We start from the raw sequence: 22,597 nt of genomic DNA on the forward strand, positions 1-22,597 counted from the left end.
ATTACAAATATAACATTAAACATTTAAACGAAATACATGAATTTTGGATAGACAAGTACCGTAACACGTCTTATAGTAATACGAATCACACTCAGCAAAACAGTCACAATCGTGAATAAGTCACGTTTGGTAATTAAAAGATTAGACGACATAATGACAAACCACAATTTACCATGTGGTAAAAATGTCCTTAGCTAGTTTGGTTAAAGACACACCGTATGGATACACTAATTCGTGATGGTGTCCATACAATTTACGGAGTGTCAATTTTAATCTGTCCTCCTCATAACTTTGTTGGAGCAGTTTCTGCGTAAGGAGCACACTCCTGTATATGAAGTCCGTATAGTGTGAACAAGCACGTGAATAACGTATCAATTGTAATATGTAAACACCATACGAAGGGGCAGATGGTATGTTACTGCTGAGAAATGGGAAATTGATAATTGGGAAGTTGAAATCGTCCCGTTTGTCATAGATTTTAGTGTGAAGTCGTCCATCTACGTCAATATTTAGGAAAAGATCAAGGTATGAAGCAGTCCTTCTAGTATCAGTAGTATCCTTAATTTCAAGTTCACTGGATTATATGATATGTAAGTATTGGCTGAAGTATGGGTTATTCAATGATAGAACATCATCAATATATCAGAAAGTAAAATTAAAGAATTTGGCAATGTGCTTTTTTTTTTGTCTTTTAGAAGGTTCTGAATGAATTCTGCTTCATACGAGTACAAAAACAAATCAGCCAGCAGGGGTGCACAATTAGTACCCATTGGAATACCGATTGTCTGTTGAAATATAAATCCTCCAAACTCATCCTTTGAAACTGTCTTCATTTTATTCAATTGATAATCCATCTCCTTTTTGAACAAGTATGATTGCGAATTGCCTATAAAAAAGCCACTAATTGGTATTTCGTTCCATGCATTCAATGTGATACTGACCGGTTTGTGTTTTCTCAGACTTGTAACTATTGCAAGATGGATGAATGCAACAAGAACAAAACATTTTTTCATTCTGTCAATCGACCAGGAAAGCACGAAAACTTGATTTTAGATTAATAAACACATAATATACATATTGCATGCTAATGTATTGATTTACTTATGCAGCTTTTGTGTGATACATGACTTTATGTATAGGTATTGTTTACATAAGCAGGTAATTATTATAAAGGTTATATACGACAAATCAATAATTCCATTACCTAACTTCCAACAGAATTTGGTTATACATAATGATGGATATAGGAAGATGTGGTGTGAGTGCCACTGAGACAACTCTCCATACAAATAACAATTTAAAAAGTAAACCATTATAGGTTAAAGTACGGCCTTCAACACGTAGCCTTGGCTCACACCGAACAACAAGCTATAAAGGGCCCCAAAATTACTTGTGTAAAACCATTCAAACGGGAAAACCAACGGTCTAATCTATATAAACAAAACAAGAAACGAGAAACACGTATATATTACATAAACAAACGACAACTACTGTTCATCAGATTCCTGACTTAGGACAGGTGCAAACATTTGCAGCGGGATTAAACGTTTTAATGGATCCAAACCTTCTCCCTTTTTCTGAAACAATAGCATAACATCACAATGTCTTCTTACACAGTTTTTGGATGAATACTCAGACTGATGCCAAAATACCTGAATAATGTCGTTTTTGACATTTGATTAACCGTTAAAGGTAACCCAAAATATTGGCTTGGACCGTAAAGGTTGTTATAATATGTATTTAGGAAAAAATAACGTCTTTCGAAAATGGTTCTATGATAAAGACATATCAAAGATATCAAGCTGGGCATTTCATATGCCAAACAAGTGCTTCGTTTGCAGTAGGGGTAATTGGTCCCACTTCTTTGTTTCAATGTTATTATGTATGATCCCAGCATAAGATTATTGAGATTTAACTCTTGTGCCTTAAAAGAGCATTTAACAGTTTCTGCTTTTGACTCACTTGACGGAGTGAAAAAGCGAGACATATGTATGCTGTTTCTGTCGTCGGCAGGGTATACACAAGTACCCGGCCCACCCCCTTAGTCATGGTCTATTGACTTTCAATCTTTTGCTTAGTTTGTATGTATTAGTTTGTGATTATGTCAGTTTATATCGAATCACTAGTGGTATGTCATTGACAGTTTGTATGCAGTTGTATAAACGTTGGCACATCTCATTACTATGGAGATTATTTGACCCAGCCCCTCAGTTATGGTTTATTGCTTAGTTTACATGTATAAAATTGGGTTTAGGTCTGTTTAAATGGAACTAATTAAGTAAAGTAAATGGTGTTTGGTATGCAGTTGTATTAGCATTGGCACATCTTATTTCCATGCAGATTGTTTATAATACTTTCAGTCATGGTTCATTGCCTTTAAATATTTGCAAAACTTGCATGTAAAAGTGTTGCTATTTTTATTTCGACATTTATCGAAATTACAAAAATACAAGACATATCTCTGAGATAACAGTTTATATTAATAGTTAGCTTTGTTACAACTGGATCGCTCGACACAATGTTTATGTTCCAGACCATATGAGTATTTGGACCATACGCGTATGTTCATGACCATATGCGTATACTCATATGGTCCGACCGTACGCGTATGGTCGGACCATATGAGTATAATACTCGTTTGGTTATTAATGGGTCGGACCATATGAGTATTTGGACCATATAGGTATATTTTTTAAGTAAATTACATTATAAAAGTTTCAATAATACAAAAACTTTATCTAAAAATACAATGATTGTTACATTACAATGTATTATTTTATAATTAAAATATACGTAAATTTATCATATATTGATACCATAGTTTGTTTCATGGCTTATAACACATGTTACATTCTTACAAATAGGCTTGATGTGACATTTACTTCCACACGGTATCATAGCTTTTTTGCATTTGCAAGTCTTAGATGTGCACGATTCTTTTTATTTGCATCTATTGTTTGCGAGTGAAAAGCTAGCCTTTTTTTTAGCTGTGTACAGTGATACCGAGGTCCTGGGCCATTCCGATATGTCTACGGTGTTTTTAAGAAGCTCTAGATCTCAAATATCGTAACATGACTGCAATACAACATATTCACAAGACAACTTTAATAAACTATGCTACTTTCCAGTGACTTCTTGTGTAACAGTTCATTAAGAAATTTTTGGAATTATTTTAAGTCGACATATTGCCATTCACTCGTAATAACAAATCGGTAATGACCATCGGTATAACATGTGTTTATTATAGTGTTGACAAGTAAGTGTAATTAACTATGTGAAACTTCTAATTTTTATTTAGCCTCTCTTTTTTATATTATATAAATAATAAAATTACCTATATGATAGCGTCTTTTTAATGAACGGTCATACCATATGAATAGTTTAGAAGTATTAAACATGTTAAAAGTAAACTGTAACAGAGTGTTAATTACCCCGACCATATGCGTACGGTCGGACCATATGAGTATATACCCATATGGTCATGACCATACGCGTATAGTCCAAATGCTCATATGGTCCGGAACATTTATAAATATATCATTAATAGTTGAAACCTTTATGTGAATGTGTTTGTCAGATTTCTGTTTGGTTGCTTTTTTTTTTTATTGAAGTGTACTCCAACATCTTCATTTTATGTAAAAAAAATACAAACAATAAAATGTTGTAGTATTCATATTTTGCACATTATTGAATTATTTCAATGTAAATTTAAATAAAAGATGCCCCATCCGCACTATCATTTTCTGTGTTCAGTGGACCGTGAATGGGTGAATATCTCTAATTTGGCAATAAAATTAGAAAGATCATATCATAGGAAACATGTGTACTAAGTCGGACCTCAACTTCATCAAAAACTAACCCGACCAAAAACTTTTACCCGAAGCGGGACGAACAGACAGACGGACGCACAGACCAGAAAACATAATGCCCATAAATGGGACATAAAACTTATTGTATAAATCTAATGGTAGTATTTGTAGTTCAATTCGGTTATCTTGTTTTTCAAGGCATATTTGGGTATTCCGTTATAACCACATAATTTAGAATTTATTATCATTCCATAAACAAATATACGGAGAAAGGGAAACAACTACAATGACATCAGGTAAATTGCTCTATATATAAATGGAAACATAATTACTGCAGAATTCTAATTGTGTTCTTTCTGTAGCAATATTTCATCTTTAACATTAAATGTTGTATTACATCATGTATAGACAATTAGATAAATCAAACACTTCCGATCACTATTTGTCGTTTGGTAGGGTTCATATTCTTTAGGCCCTAGTTTTCTGTGTAGTGTTTTGTAGATGTTATTTTCGCCACCCCTTTATTCATCGCATGTTTGGCTGTTGTAATGTCTGTTTATTTTTATTTCCATTCAATATGATTGATATCATCATTTGCTCCCCCTTTTGAAGGAAAACTCTTACGATCAATTGAAGAGTGATATTCTTCTATTGATTTTTATTTACACACACGTCAATATCTTATGTGTGTACATAAAACTTCATATTATTTACTTCCTGGGGGGGGGGGGGTCTCTTCCTATATAAAGGTATATACATATGTGCCGCTGGAATGGGTCCCTTTTTTGATCTGTCAAATATATCAATGGGGTGCAATTTTACCGAGGAAATATATCAATAGGTAGTAATTGACCGATATAGGTACTATTTGAGCTGATAAATATATGAATGGGTTATGATTTCGCTGTGAAATATATGTATAGGTAGGGATTTCACAATTATTCAATATATGAATGGGGGGTGTTTTTAAAATCCCAGCTGCACACCTGTACCCAAAATCCCATGTTGAGACCCCCCCCCCCCCGTGACTTCCTGTGTGCAGAGCACTTCATTCATAAGTTCTTGTTATGTAACATGTGTAATGCAGACATTTATTTGCTATGCAGATTTTAGAGTTGAAAGTTGAAATTTTATTAATTGAAAATAAATGATGATTTATATAAAGAAAATAATATAGTCGAATTTTAAGGGAAATACATATATATATACCATCCAAGATGTGAATAGACTGAATGTTTGTAAATACAGTAATATATATATAATAATGATAGATTTTCGATTCATGCTGTTAATTATCATAATTGATAATTATAATTTCATTAAACTAAGATACCAACACCCATACAAAAAAAAACATATGTACTGAAGGCCGGTCCAGTCAGCAATATTTCACAAGTAGCAGATAGCGGGATATCTATAGTCTGAATGAAATCAAGTAAATTACGATTCTGTTATGTAAATATGTATTTCAGGATGTAACGTGTAAAAACTGGAGCATCTAAAAAGTAATTTAAAGATAACAGTAGTAAACAACGGGTCGAAGCGGAAGGGTCTAAATTTCCCAACATCTCATTTTTTTTAAAAACATATGTGCATGATAAACGTGCACGAAGGTTACCAGCAAAGCTTTAGCATGCTCGGGTTAGCATAACACTAGTATTAAAGGATGTCTCGATTTACAAGACTGTCAGCACACGTATTCTATTATTAGTTGACTGATTGTATAATGAACCTAGAGTTTATTTAATTGTTTCTATGCTGTTCGAAAAATGATTCACTTCTGTGCTAAATGCAACGTGTGTTTCGGTGATGACCAATTTTCATATATTTTTCAAAGGGTCAAAGTAAATATTTTTGTCTAAATTTTATGAAAATTAAACGAGTCAAATTAATTTTAGTCGAGGTGTAAGTTACCACCATAAGTTATATACTTGGTCTTGTTAAACAATTCAATTTGATAAAACGTGCTTCTGACTGTGACACAGCACTTTGAATATCTATACACACGCATTTGTAAAATGTTTGGATATTTCTTTACTAACAGAAAGGAAAAGTTTAGATGGCAAGGTTGTCACAGTGACAGGTGATCCAGTGGAATTGGAGAAGCTATAGGAATAACATTAGCTAAAGCTGGAGCTAGAGTCGCATTAGGCGCCAGACGGGTAGATAAACTAGAAGATGTGAAAAGAAAAATAGAGGAATTCGGGGGAGTTTGCATTCAAGTCAAAACAGATGTTACTGTCAGAAGCGATGTAAGATAACTTCTCCAATAATTAACCGTTAAGTGATGAAGTAACATCACATTTAAATGCGCGAATAAACAAAATATAATAAAAAAAGAATAATAATCAAGAATGAATAATTGATATTTAACCCATATCTAACTTAAACCGGTTCGCTCGTTAACTGTGTTCCAAAATTTCATAAAAAAGGCGTTTAACGTTATGCATGTCATACAATTTCAAGAATATAGAAAAATGTAAAAATATCACAAAACCCACAATACATGGGATTCTCTGGTCGACATACATGTACGATAGACCTCGCAGCATATTCTGCATTTCATGTTTTTGTCCTTTTAGAAACTTGGTATTGCTGGCAAATCTTTGATAGCTCATTGTAAGTTTTTTCCCCACTATTCTCAATTCGGATCAATTGAGGACATTCACAATATATACAGAATCTTTTTTTTTCTTGAGACCGTATGAATAATTTCTAGATATAAACATGAAGATGTGGTATGATTAGATGTCTGTTTATTCTGTATTGTCGGATTGCTGTCTGAGAGGAATTTTGAAAATTAGTATCCTGACATTTAGTAAGTGCTGAAAATAAATAAGACAGGATGAATATGAATATTCTGTAACACTGTTAAAAAGCAGGAATCTGTTGTGAACAGATGTGAAGATATTTTGACGAGGTGCTAAAAAAAAGATACATTGGGATAGATAGAGTGGGTGGTCTATCTGAGAAAAACCTGCCCCTCCCAATTCTCCTGAATATAAAGAAATGGTATCGGTCTTTTATTTGAATATTCCCATTAATTTTCAGTAGCCATTTATAGTATCCGGAAATGATCCGGAATACGCGTCTTATGCTTTTAGGTTAAGGAGCTAGTGAGGAGGACAGAAACAGAGTTGGGACCAGTCGATATAATGATCAATAATGCTGGAGCATGGTATTATACACTGGTCAAAAACTTACACGAAGATAAATGGGATCAAATGATAGATGTAAATTGTAAAGTGAGTCTATAAAAATACTTGTTAGAAGCTGAAATATATGACGCACGGTTAAACCTTTCTATTATGGTCAACAATTTCATTATTTAGAATTAAAAATTACGAGCGAACTGTGGATTAAGTCTTCTGCGATACCAGTATGATGTGACATATCCTTTTCCGATGTCGAACTTAAACTTCCGACAGTTTAATAACTTGTGTACGCTTCATAATGTTTGTTTTAGCAATTGACAAGCAAGAATATGTTCAGCCGAAAAGTTTAAGTGGTTTGTATATTATCAAAGAATCCACATACTACCGTTGCAATGGACGAAAAAACTTTGTCTTTACCTTTGTCCTAACAAATAGCCAATGAAAAGGATGAAACGTCATCACATGATGCTGGATAAGCCAATCAAATAAACGCAGAATCTCGTATCTCCTTTTCGTATAAATATGAATAGAATCCATAACAAGGATTGGCCATGTTTGTGTTTAATCCAACTACATTAAAAAAATTAAGGCATCAACATGATCAGTAAAAGTTATTTGACAATATTGATTATAATGCTTGATATGGAGTAAGTACATTGTTTATTTAGTATATTTCCTGTGATATTTTAAATAGGGATTGACTAATGGCGTCGGAGCAGTTATAGACCAGATGGTTAAGCGTAAGTCAGGTCACATTGTGAATATATCGTCTGATTCAGGCAAGAGGGTATGTTTTTACATTGTCTATACAATGTGTTATGGTGTTGTGGTCTGTTGTGGTCTGTTGTGGTCTGACTAGTTTGTAAGAAGTCAATTTGATTACGGCAATCTAAATATAACTAGTGAAAATGATTAAATCAATCTTAATATCACTAGTCAAATTACTTAAAGCTATCTCTTAAAAAAGGCGAAAATTATATAAATCACGGAACTGACCAATTGTGACATTAAATAATCAAATGTATTTATTGGCTTATTATGTACTTATTTGAATTTCCCAAAAATGATTGCGATTTTTTTTTTACCTACTAGTTAGTTTATATTTTAGCCTATGCCCGTAAGATGAAATAAAACTTAAAGATGGTGCTTGCTTCGTTACTATGATATATTCCCTTTCAATTCTTATCTTATGAACAAAACACAAAAAAGATCAACTGAAAATTTCAAACATGTATGTACCACCAACTGGACATGTCCACACAATACCTATTAAGGTACTATGGTATTGCTTTGCCATCTTTGATAGTAATTGATGGTTTCATGTTGTTTTTTTTATATAAAAGATCCAATTGTCGATGTTAACATTGTTCTCCTCTCATACCTAGTGTGTATACTACTGTTGCCTTCATTTAACAGTAATGCAGTTCATTTGAATGATTTTTTTTTTTTTATCTCAATGAAGATACTATATTTTACATAGTGACCATATTTTTCAATTTTCTACAGGCGTTTTTTTATCCTAAAAATTTAATCGGTTACCATACTTTTTGTTTTGTTTTTAATTTATATCTTAATATTTTAATTAAAACGATATCAACATATAATATGCCAAAATATGAAAACTTCAATGCTGTTTATTGATTAACTATCTTAAATATCTTTTTCACTGTTTTGCTATTTTAACATTTAGATATTAAACTCATATTATTTTAGGGATTTCCTGGTCTAGCAGTGTACACCGGAAGCAAGTTCTTCATGGAGGGATTCTCCCAGACATTAAGACAGGAAGTGTGTAAGCTGGGAATTCGAGTAACCGTTGTCCAACCGGGAAGTGTCAATGTCCCGGATACGGCAGACAAACATGTCGATCCAGAGGTATGCATAATAATAAGTGTTTTCCCTGTTTTTTTAATACTTTCCGTTTTCTTTTGGTTAAGTGAATAATAAAGTGACACTCATCAACTTAATTTCGGATATATATCGGTAAGCTTTACATATATTATTGACGTAATAGACTAACAAGATAAGCCAATAAATTCCAATGAAAGAAATCGTTACATAATTGACCGAGTCATTTCTAAAACAAACAAAACTATGCAGTATGGGCTTTGTTCATGGTTGAAGGCTGTACAGTGATCTATATCTGTTAAATTATGTGTCATAAGGTCTCTTGTGGAGAGTCCCTTTGGTCATCATACCATGTCTTCTTTTTATAAGAACGTTTGACTAAAGGTTAAGTACAACTTCATGCGTTTTTTAAATTTTTTTTTCATTTTTCTGCAATATTTAAAAAAAAACCTATCAATGCATCTTTTTTTCTTTTAATAGTGATATCATTCTTTGACATAATATTACTTTAATTATAAAATGAAAACTTTTTTAATACAACATTTGTTTTTCTTTTCATTTTAGACATAATTGTTGTTTTCTGAGCATTGACGTATCAATTATATGTTATATAAGCCATGGCGTTGTCAGTTTATTTTAGATTTATGAGTGATTGTCCCTTTGGTATCTTTCGTCCCTCTTTTATATGTTATATAAGTGTGACATAGGGAATAGCCCTCTTAGCATGTTTCATCTACATTATCGACCATGATTTTTTGTTATCAGTGTTTTTTTAAGATACGTACATGTACATGTACCCGATATTTATTCCATACTCTTAAAAAAAATTATAAATTGAAGGAAAATTTAAACCAGCCGAGGAAAATAAAAGCCCTCAAAGATGAAAACATCGTTCGTAGTTTGTTGTAGAACCAGTCCATGTTTTATTTGATGACAGTTCTAGAGTCTACGATCATTAGAGTTTATATGAGCTCTTGTTCTGAATGCATCTGATGAAATTGATAGCCTTTTTCGGTTGCAATCTACATGGTATATAATACACATGTCAATTACTTTGAAATTAGTAAAATATCCCTACACATGTATGTGTACTGCACATTATTTCAATCACAGAAGCATTTTGAGTACCAAGATTCATCACAATGTAATTCATAGAAGATCATCATTTTAGATGAAAAATATAAAAACTTGCGTGTAATCTTGATGATAAAAAATTTACCCTTTTCATGGAGATTTTCATTTCTTTGGACAGGAAAATACGTCTGAGATCTTTGATATGCAAGTATACGATTTTTTTGGCTTGAACACGCTGTGTTTAGATACATGCTTTCAAATATTCGATTGTAAGATTGTTGATAAAAGTAAAAAATGGTTTAAGACAATGAAATTGAGAATGTGTACTGAAAATAGGCGCTAGTATGGGAAGTAAATGCAGCCCAGAAATTTGTGATATTAGAGCATTCGAAGGTATCAATGAAATTGTTGAAAAATATAAGTATGAAAATAAGATCTTATTTTACGGAAGGTATAGAGATGATGCATTTATAATAGATCATTCATCCCGAGAAGAGGTTAAGCATTTTTTTTTAAAATAGCAAATGATCATCACCCTTTATTAAAGTCTACTTATGAAATTTCAGACGAAGAAATTATTATTCTCGATACTGTCGTACATAAAGGGTTGAGGTTCAGGAACACCGGTATCCTTGACATACAGAGCTACACCAAACGAAATGTAGGGAGCTATTTCCAAAACCACCAATGGTGGCATATAGTAGACATCGGAACTTAAAAGAAATACTGACTAGATCGGTAGTCAAAGCTTAGTACAATATGAAGGATTGGGTCAGGACCCCTGATGAAGCACCTACCCTTCATATGAGCCACGGAATCTTATAGAGTTTGTCCTATTCTGTGTTGGGTCCTGGAGGATAGGCAAACGTGGCTGATAGTTACTTCCAGACATTCAATATTACTTTAGCTGTATTTGGCAAAACTTTTAGGACGTTTTGGTCCTCAATGCTCTTCAATTTCGTACTTTAATTGGCCTTTTCAACAATATTTGATTCGAGCGTTACTAATGAGTCTTTTGTAGATTAAACGCGCATCTGGCATACATATAATTTCAATCCTGTTCTCTATGATGAAAATATTTACAAACACTGGGTCGATGCCACTGCTGGTGGAGTTTTAATTCCCCGATGGTAATACAAGCCTAGTAGTCCGCGTTTCTGTGTTGACTTGAGTTATCATTGATATGTTCATAATTATAAATTAACTGTCAACAAAACATTTAATTTTTGAAATACTAAGGCTTTTCTACCTCAGGAATAGATTACCTTAACTGTATTTGGCAAAACTTTTACAAATGTTTGGTCCTCAATGATTTTCATTTGTACATCATTTGCTCTTTGAACATTTTTTATTCGAGCGTCACTGATAAGTCTTTTGTAGACGAAACGCGCGTCTGGCGTAAATATATAATTTCAATCCTGGTTTCTATGATGAGTTTATTTACAACCAATGCTGGTGGAGTTTGAATTTCCTGAGGGTATATATCACCAGACATGTAGTCAGCACTTTTGTGTTTAATTGAGTTATCATTGATATGTTCATAGTTATAAATTAACTATAAACACAACTTTGAATTTTTGAATTACTTAGACTTGGCCAATTTTTTTTTATGAATTTCTGGTCCTCAATGCTCTCCAAGTGTAACTCTTGTTGCCTTGTTTACGCAATTTCATGACAGAACAAAAGTATTGACCACAGTTAATCAAATAAACAGGGGACAGCTCAATCTTTCTACAAACAGGAAATTATATTTTCTCGAAAATTAAAGACAAACAAAAAGTTTAGCAAAATAAGTTTTAACCACATGATCATCTTATAAATACTCTATCGATTGTTTTATCAGGGATATATTCAAATGTATCAAGATATCTGACCAATCTGTTGTTCGTTGTTGTTTCAAATTGTTGTTAATAGTAGTTGTTGGATGTGTTGGCACGGGCTGTGTAATGTCATAGTTGTCATAGTTGTAGGTGTTTTGTGTTTTGTGTTTTGTTTTGACAGGACGTCACCACAATCGTATACACAATTAAGAAATCATTCATGGCAGCCGTAGATTTGTTGTCATTTAACCATGAGTTGGGCATTTATATTCGTTTTATTACCCTGAATGATTCTAATAGGACAGATTCGGTTATTGTGTTAACCGTGAAAGCCCTATACATACGATACTGTTTTGGCTGTTCCGTATTACCCAATGTTGATAATATAAAAAATATTATATAATTCAATTACTATTTTTTTTAATTGCATTTCCACTTATATGATTGCTTGCACTGTAATTTTGTTCGTTCTGATGCGTACAATAAGCTTTAAAGCGCTCTGTATTTTCATTTTATTTTTTTGTTTACGGAAACATACTTGTGATGTCACCTTGTTACATTGCCATGCCCTGACAATAATATCATCTCGCAGATTTTTCATTTTATGACATTTTACCAGGAAAGATAAATTGAAATGAACCGATTTTTTTATTTTGATGTAGAATAGAGATAAATATATATTGTATCTTAATATTGGCCTACGTATGCTGGGGGTTTTGATGTCGAAAATTTAGAATATCTGATAGTGTAAATAAGTTGGTCGCAACTCGGAACAGTCGTTTTGTGTATTACTGCGTTTGCGCTGAAGGCAGATATATTGTGATTATATTGGTTGACGATAATAGGTCGTCATAATAGAATCGTCGGTCATTGTTATAAAATACTCTACCTTTTAAGAATGCATTCACTAGATATGTATTGATAGTTGATACATGTAAACAGAAGTATATAATTATATATCTCAATATATTTATTAATTATATGGAACTTTATAAAAATTTAGTATAGTGATTACGAATCATTCAGGAAATAGTTTTGACTTCACTTTGTTTTTTCAAGCGAATATATTTTGTTATATTTTAATTTCAATATGAGAAAGTATATATTAAGTATGGTTTACATTGTATCACTAAACTTGCATCGTGTGTTATAATCTATGTAGAGAATGACTTAACACCGCTTGCATATTGTTGCTCTATATCACAAGTGCATAGATTTGGGCCTGCACTATCAACGTAAGGATCAATAAAATTTTCTCACTACATTTATATTTTTTCACACGTTTAGAAGTTTAGACATCCTTTCATTTAATGACCGACATACCAAATCATCACATTGCAAAGCCTCCTCATAATAATGATAAGCTTTGTCCTTGTGACCAGATATCTCATGACATACTCCAAGTATTGTAAATGTATTCGATAATTTGCTTAATGGTCTGCAGTTTGATATCATTGTTAAATAACTTAATGCCTGTTGTCTGTTGAAAGTATCCCCATTATGATGATAGCATAAATATCTGAGGCAGTGAGACATTACAATAGATGGGACTGCGAAGAGACCGTCTTTTACCTCCAGCTGTAGTTCCTGTGGTATTAATGATGAGTGCTTTAAGTATGTTATATATTCTGCTATAGCTATTCTCATCCTGTCATTCAATGAAATTGTATGATGTAATTTTTGCCTGTAACTATTTAGATGTACTTCGCATTCTTGCTTTTTACAATTAAACGCTAAATCAGGTGACAATCTTGATAGAACATAATCAGTAAGTTTTAGTGTAACATTGAACTGTCCCGTTACATAAAAAAACGACGCGTATAACAACCAACCAGAAGCAGCATCTGTCTTGGTGCCATCTTGTAAATGTCTATGATAACATTTGCGTATGTTGTACCCGTTTTCTATTGTGCTTAGAGGTGGTAGTAGTTGTGATATATATTGACTGGCTTTAGCATAATATAATTGACATACACCTGTAGTAAATGAAGATGATTCTGACTTAATGAATGTTTCACAAAATGTACGTACTTTATAACAGCTTTGAATTTTAGTTGGATGGGTTGTTACTGCATTTATCCTGTAGAAGAGATAGTCTAACATAATAAAAGAAGATTCACACTTTGGATATAATAAACGGTGAGTTGTATTTTCATGCTGAAATAAATTTGTTAACAATCCACCTATCCCTCCAAATTTTATACTCTCAAGTACACTAAGTAGTATCTTATTGTTATTTTGATTGATCTTTCCTAAGAACATATTTTGTTCAGGTATAAAATAGTTCGGACAAAAGCAGATGTTTACCCATGATATTAATTTATCTAGACATAAAGCAAAACAATGAAACAATTTAGATAACTGAAAAGTATCAATATCATCTTCCTCCGAGACCCAGAATAAAGTCATCTTCAGAAAGTAGGAACACAATAAATCTTTGACATTATTATTTGTGTTAACGATACATTTCAATGTCAATTTGAGTAGACCGTAACATAATAATTGAGTGAAGTTGAACGAATGTATAAGCATTTGTTCTGCAACAGAGAAAGACAATCTCCATAGAATGTCGTTATCTGGTAAAGTCTTAGGTCCTATAGGTACTAATAAACATCCATAATTTATAATTCTCTCAATTACTAAATTAGGGGGCCATTGCCGTCGATGACGTGATGCCCATGGAATTACGCTGTACGGTAGATATTTACTCCGAACGCAGTATGCAATATCAATCGTCTGTTGTTGGTCTGATAAACAAGGACCATGTACAAATACCGGGTTTATGCGTGTCGATTGTTTATTACTATCAATGAAGCCGTTAACTGATGCAAACAATTTTTTACATTTGAGTTTGATTATCTTTTTGGTAACCTTCTCCTCGGTTACAGGTATACCATTAGATATTACTCTGAGGAGACTGTTTTGCTCTATTGCTACAAATCTGAGTCTAACAAATCCCGGATAGTCAACATCTGTTTCCATAACGAATGTAGTACGTTGTATTGGGTGTTTAATGTTACTTATATTCTGAATTACGTCTGCGTCTTCTCTTACCCACATTATATCTATGTCACTTCCTGGTAAATCAAGACCTTCTGCTAAACTTCCACTTGATATTTTTGTTCCAAAAGTCCATAGTGCATTGTCAAAAATATCTTTCAAAATGAACAGTCGTTGTCTCGTTCGTATATCTATTTCAGTACCAATTGCTTTTACTAAATGTTCCTGAAGGGATTTCTCTCTAGGATTATTTTCGATCCAAAAGAAGTCATCTACAAAACAATACATATTTTTACCGATCTATGATAATGCCGTTCGTAAACTGAAGTTATCTTCTATAAGCAATCATGCTTAATGGAAGGTTAGTATTGAGTAGTATACACACACAATTGACACATAGTTTTGTATAGTTTATTATCGATTTATGAGTTTGACGTATACATTTTTGAAACCTCACAGATATAAATATTGTTGTGAAACTAACTATTATTTTGTTACTTTCAAATAATGTCAGTCTTTAGTAGACTAAATAAAAGGCCAAATAAAGTACGTAGTTGCTGATAAAAGACCAAAACCTGTTACATACCAGAATCCCTTTGTTTAATAGTTATTAAAGGTACCAGGATTATAATTTAGTACGCCAGACGCGCGTTTCGTCTACATAAGACTCATCAGTGACGCTCATATGAAAATATCTATAAAGTTAAACAAGTACGAAGTTGAAGAGCATTGAGGATAAAAAATTCTAAAAAAGTTGTGCTAAATATCCGGTTTTTGTTAGGGAACAACCATTTAACTTAAAAAAAAAGAAGAGTGGGGTTATTTTCTTTATTATAAAATAAATATTCTGAATCTCAGTTTGATGAAGAAGAAAATAATATCTGGCTGAGCAGATGACGAAAAAAATATCCTAAATTCATAATTCAATTACCTTATAGTGTGAAATATTGAAAACTAAAATAATTTGAATGATAGCCTTGAAAAACTAAAGTTCAAACTTCACACTTTGCGGGAAAAAACAATTCTGACTCGGACTCGGAAGTAGTTGGGTTGCTCCCTTAAGGAATCTGCTTTACATTTATTTGTTTCCTGTGCATTATTTTGATATCTTCATTACAAATTTGTCATTTTCCTATGTTTGGCCAGGGTGATGTCTGTTTTTCGTTTCCTAATGGTCATGGTGTTGTCTGTTTGTCTTTTGTTTTTTTTATGACTATTTTCCCCTTTTAAGACTGGTTTTTCATTTGTATTACAACAAAATCTAGTAGACGCCGTCATCGTCTGGGGTTCTAGACAAAGTAGATAATGATTACCTGTATTGCTGTCAGTACAATTCTGTAAATATTCCAGATATTCATTTGAAGATTTGTCAGGATATCTAAGGTTTATTATCCACTGTTCTTTTCTCTTCCTTCTTTCTAAACAAGCTTTATACACTCGTTCAAACTGTCGGATTGTTAGTCCGAAAACATCATTTGAAATTACCATTCCTCCATCTAAGGATTGGCTGAGTAAAGGGGTAAATTTACGCTTTCCACGGTATGGAAAACGTTTTACACCGTATATTTCCCAATAAGTGATCTTCCTCATTCCAAATAAATTCCCATCGTCACAAATGTATTGGTTTGTGGAGTTTGCGTTCATGGTGCTCCTAGACAGGAGGGAACTACGAAAGTAGAAGATGCCTGCAATAAAGTTGCAATCAGTTAAACTCAACTATGGATTATATGTGTTATGCAATGAATTTAAAATTGTAATTGACTTCCAATATATTAAATTATATACATATTATGAATCAAGTCAGGAATTTGACAATTGTTTTCGAGTTTGAGTTCGTTTTGTTTTTGTGTAATTAATTTTCATCAATAAATATATAATCAGTCCAGGTGTAAAACATTAAGTCGAAAATTAAGTTACATATTTAGTTACGCTTCACATTTTGTTAAAACATATATATGAAGTAACGTTTTAGCCATTTTGAAAACAGATTTTTTTAATCAATTTGACAAATGGAATATCATAATTATAATCTCATATAAAAACTGAACAGTTATTTAATCAAACGTATACCATATTTGATGTAGAAGTTAGTTTTTTTCGATGTGTTCAAATTTACATTGAATAAAAATAATACAATTTGTACATTCCACCTTCTTGATTAAGATACTGCATCACATATATTAGACTAACACAACAGTATAATGTACATAGACAACACAGCATTTTTTTAATTTCCTGATTTTAGTGGGAATAAGTAATGTCATCAGTCTTATTAAAATTGTATGACTAAATTACTGAAGTTCTGTATTAAATCAATTAGAATTGAATAGTGCAGAAACAATTTCACACGTGAATAGGTAACAATTTCACACGTTCATAGTTAATGTTCTAAGAATTTGGTCCTATAACACAATTGTCGTAGTGCATTTCTTTTAGACAATAAATGAAAAATTAAAAAATCCCACCTACGCCTTTTCAAAAATATTTTTACAGTGTGTTGTACTAATTTTGGGCCAAATTATATCAAAATTATAGAAAATTTTATCAGCTGCTACTAAAAATATAGACAAATTTATGTGAAGTGGGTCTAGATATCTTTTGACAGCTTCCAAAATGCTAATTTTTGACCTTTTCAGCTTGACCAAATCACTACTTTATTTTAAAATTGATGACACAGATTCTTAACATTGTAATATCCTCCCCCTACTTGCTATTTGAGGCATAAAACATGAAAAAATAATTTTGAAAGGGGTATAAAACAAAAATTCACACTGTCCACACTATATTCGTGAATAACGAACATAAACAAATTGTTTCCCCGGGTCATATTTACACTTTCCTTTAAATCGTACAGCCATATATTTTTTAGATCATGGACAGGACTTGATACTCGCAAAATTTTGGCATTGAAGTTATGTATCAGTGCATCATTGTCGCTTGTTCGAGTCAATCTGCGTCAATTTATCAACGAAATGCACGTGACTTTATTGATACAAAGGATGACCTATTTTAACTATATTTGTACGCGTAAAATAGTAATACGAACTTTACCATTATAATCCATATTCTCAACAAAAAAAGAACAGTTACATCAAAATTGCAGATACACAGAATGATGGCATTTTATTTGTCGATACTGACTTCATCAGTTTGTTTATCAGCTCACCCTAATAGACACGCTTGCTATTCCTGCTAATAGAGTCACTTGGAAAAACAAAAACGCCATTATTCTATATTCATCACATCTAAATAACAGAGCCTTGCAAAAGTTCATCACAACCAACCTCAAGTTTAACATAAATAATGGAGATACTTCAGAATAGCTACATATAATAATGTCTGTCTCAAAATATGCTGTTCATAGCGGGAATCATATACGACTAACACATTACCATTGATATCGGAAGCTATACCTTTATTGTAGAGAAATTACGTAGAATACTTTGTTGGCAAGTTTTACTTGTGTAATCTACAAGTATTCGATAATAAAATGAACTTATATTCACTTGTCTGCTCGATTAAGGTGACAGTAATATACATCGATGTTCAAATTGTTTAAATCGATTTAAAATATGCACCAAGGTTAAAAAAACATGCATTTATTTAATTTTTTGCACTCCAAAAGGAGTGCGACTGGTTGTGTTGATACATTTACATACTGCGTTTATGATTTACACCTTACCGTTTGTCAATTGAACTTCTGGCTATACACTTAGTATATAATTGTTGATTCACAATATGAATTCACCGATTCAAAGTAGGAGTTTGAGGAACCTGAAACAAAATGATAAAAACTTCCTGCTAAATCTGTATACTTATTTAAACTTATGCTATCTGATTAAGTATACAAACTTATACTTATACTCTCTGATTTTGTTCGTATCACAACAAGGATTGGCGGTCACATGAGCGGTTATATTTATAATAAAAATTTGATTATAAGGACATCGAAACACAATTTTTTAATTACATTTCGAAACCTATCTCTGGTCTTTTTTTTTATAACATACATTTTCCAATGGTCATATGATAAATGACCAATGCATTTTAGTATTTCTTATCATTTTGTATCATATAAGTTGTTAGCACTTAATATGTATTAGTGTTTTATTTGAGACATGTTCATAATATTACGTAATAAATGTTATTTTCAAATTAAAAGTAAACTTATCAATCAAGGACTAAAAAATTAAAAAATGACCAGGCGGTAAGGTTATTTTTGATCACTTCAAATTTGACAACTATCTGTCGAATACAGGACAACATTTTGAAGCTGTGAATGTTACCGTACGGCCTTCAACAATGACACAACCAATACATGTAAATATATATGCTATATTTGAATGCAAAATGCCCCCATATGGCAATATATAAAACAGCTGAAGCGTTAAATATAATTGCGTAATTAATACTACAAGAAAGAAAAAACATGTCTTTTTTTCTATGCATAAATTCCTTATATTTGCGAAAACACTCATTCAAAGGTAAACAATCGTGAATAGGACAAACAGTTTCGCATGTTTTTGATGAGCAGACAATTGACTTAATTCATAAATATATATAGAATAATTCGGGCTCACCTGATATTTTACTGTGATAAAGTCAGTATCAAAAACAAAAAGTCCTTTATTCTGTTTATCGGTAATTTAAAAAAAAAAAATAACTGCAATAAATGAGAAAATAACAAACGAACTACTTTTTCGCGTCGAATGATGGCGAATCACACTTGACGTCACAGGCTGCGTTACGTCATTCGAAATTTTGTCACAGTGCAGTAAACATGGCATTCTCTTGCACACAGTATTGAAAATGAATTAATGCATGCGTTTTATTTTAATATTCTGCTTTGGACATGACTCTAACAATGCCAATTATAAAGGGAGCATACCGGTAAGTCAGATTTCTTTATTTTTCACAAAGCATCAGCAGTCAGAAAATTTACGATCAGATTTGTCATCATTTTATACAAATGTAGTTCAACGACAAATTATAATTATATTTTGCTTAGTTTAGTGATTAAAATTCCATTTATCTTGTCATAAATCGCTCAGTGTTCACCATGAAAACGATCACATTGATTTTAAATAATTTTAAGAAAGCATCGTAAGCAGACATTTACTATAGGAGGTAATGTAAAAAAGGGGGGAGACAATAGAAGTTCCGTTCACTTGTTAACAACACCTCGATTTTGGCAAAAACAGTTAACAAAAAATGCAAAAATGCTGATAACAGTTAACAAACAGGGTCGAAAACAGTGAACAGCTTTAATTGATACCAGACAACAGTAAACAACACCTTGAAAAGGGCCATAACAAGTTAGCACAAAAGAGGTATTCCCCCCACCACCCCCTCATGTAAGCTGACTGTGAATTGTTTTAACAAGCTTATTTCTTGTCGACTTCATATTTCAAACACTTTAATAGACGTCACTCAACTGTTAGCTGAAAATTGTTGCTTTTTTCAAAGTCATGTTCACTAATTTTCAACACGGACCAAATATATGAAACTTAGAGTTTCCCCCTCCCCTTTTTAAATTTATCCTAGATTCCTTTTGAATATGTTAACTTTTTTGTTCTTTGTTTTATGAATATCTGTCTTTATATTCACACTAAATCCACATCTTTTAAAACTGTATATGATCATGATGGTCCCATAAAAATGTCGAAAATGCGTACATTTCATTTTTTCTAGCTTCTTTCGTGCGATAGCGGTACCTTTTTGGTTACTATTTATGTGTTGCGTCTAAATAGTAATTGTGACACTTCATAGTGACTGAACAGGTAAAACAAATACTTCCCAAGAAGCAGAAAGAAGAAACACCACTTGGAACAGCACCAGGCTATGTATTGGTATATACTATTGTATCATGAATAAAAACTCAGATTTCTAAATCTATCAAGTTTTCTATACATTTTCTGTTCACATTTTGATTTTCACAACAATCGTTCAAAAAGGCTAAACTAATTTTGTGAAAGTTTCGATCAATGACAAGACTTAGTGTTTCATTCGTCAAAAAAATCGAGCGTTTTTTGCGAAAATAATCACGCGCAATTTTGTGAATGAAAGGGGGAAAGTAGATCATTTTGCGTTGAATTTGAGCATGCCATTTGCGTACTAACCCAATAATTTTTATATCACGGCCAGTCTACTGATACTGACATTATCAGCGAGTACACATCAAAGGAATTATGTACAAATTACCGATAAACGATTTTACTGGGCAATTTTTATAATATCTAGATCATTGGTTCTGGTAAAGTTGGCGTCATTCAGCTGTTATTTCAAAATATGTTCTCTAATAAAGTTCGATGTTGGGGCGCCCATTCTAATATTTGATTGGGCATTTTCTGTAATTGGTGTTCTTGTGTGTGTTTGTGAATATATTTTTGTCACTTAGTGTTATTATTTTAGCAATTTATTTTAACAAAGTCATATAGGCGGAACGTTTAACTACCAAAAAAAACCAGGTTTAATCCCCCATGTTTCATAAAATATCCTGTACTAATCAGGAATATTGCAGTTGCTATGAAATAGTTCGGTTCTATCTATGTTGGCGATTGTTGTTGTTGCACTCTCATAGTTGATGTGTTTCCCTCGGTTTGAGTTTGTAAACCGAATTTGTTTTCTCTCTATCGATTTATGACTTTTTAACATCGGTATAATAGTGTTGCCTTTATTTATAAAGATGTCATAGTTTGGAACATAATGTATAGTTTCATACTTAGTTGCATCAGTTTAAAGTTATGTTTTCTGCAAAAAAGATTATTCATGAATCACAGTCGACATAATCATATATTTCCGATACTTTTCAATGGACAATTAAATCTGAAGGAAAATTGAAAAAAGAGAGAAAAAACTTCCTTATAACAGAAAAACTGACTTGTTATTCTTAGAAACATCATTTTGTTGGTATTCAATCATTACGATCAAATTTTAACAATCATCAGTTTTAAACACTTGAATAAATGTACTTAAAAAGGAAAATGAAACTTAATAACAGTGATTTTAGTTATACATCTCTCTTTGTTTCTTTAATACAACAATAATCAGTGTACACATGTTGGATGTAGTAATGAATTCAAGTTTGTGTTTGTACCAAACAAAGCTATCTGCCAAAATTCCCAACTGACAGTCATACGTCTTCATAAAATTTTTTGGGATAAGATCAGACAAAGAGAAAAGCGCATTGCATACATCATAGACAAATAATGAATACTATATGAGTTACTTCATGACGATTTAAAAGGAATGAAGGAGTTTAACTTGTCAAATCATTTGACAGAAGCAGAAAAAAAAATCTTATAACCACACTCACCTTCCCCCTCTATGATGATCCAAAAATACAATCGTCTTGTATACGATTGATGACTTGACTGGAGCAGTTATGTTCAACGTAACCAAATATAAACGATAAACAATATTACCACCTATATCTTGATTCTCTAGAGGAAAACCAAACAGTATATAAAAGAAGAACAAAAGATACCAAAGGGACAGTCAAACTCATAAATCTAAAATAAACTGACAACGCCATGGCTAAAAATGAAAAGGCAAACAGAAAAACAATAGTACACATGACACAACATAGAAAACTAAAGAATAAACAACACAACCCCACCAAAAACTAGGGGTGATCTCAGGTGCTCCGGAAGGGTAAGCAGATCCTGCTCCACATGTCGCACCCGTCGTGTTGCTTATGTGATTACAAATCCGGTAAATAGTCTAATTCGGTAGGTCACATTCATGAAAGGGAAGGGGGTTGTAGTTACGACGTCAGGAACATATCCGATATCATTTGTGAAACGGTTATTCCATAACGGTCAACCAACTCGTGATGGCGTCCGTAAAATTTACGAAGGGATGATTTCAACTTTACCATTTGGAACTCTTG

At 32.4% G+C, this 22,597-nt stretch overlaps 1 long non-coding RNA gene and 1 pseudogene across 1 annotated transcript; one reads left to right on the forward strand and one right to left on the reverse strand.

The window, feature by feature from the left end:
* Positions 1-4,095: 4,095 nt before the first annotated feature.
* On the forward strand, positions 4,096-9,382 carry LOC143043737 (putative oxidoreductase SSP1627; annotated as a pseudogene).
* A 3,312-nt stretch (positions 9,383-12,694) lies between these two features.
* LOC143043430 (uncharacterized) lies at positions 12,695-22,109 on the reverse strand. Its single transcript, XR_012968381.1, has 4 exons — positions 22,022-22,109; positions 18,389-18,480; positions 16,020-16,391; positions 12,695-14,978 (listed from the first exon to the last, which is right to left on the reverse strand). It is a non-coding gene; the product is annotated as an uncharacterized LOC143043430 (long non-coding RNA).
* Between the last annotated feature and the right edge of the window lie 488 nt (positions 22,110-22,597).

This window comes from Mytilus galloprovincialis, chromosome 8 (genome assembly GCF_965363235.1).
Source record: "Mytilus galloprovincialis chromosome 8, xbMytGall1.hap1.1, whole genome shotgun sequence".
Taxonomy (NCBI): domain Eukaryota; kingdom Metazoa; phylum Mollusca; class Bivalvia; order Mytilida; family Mytilidae; genus Mytilus; species Mytilus galloprovincialis.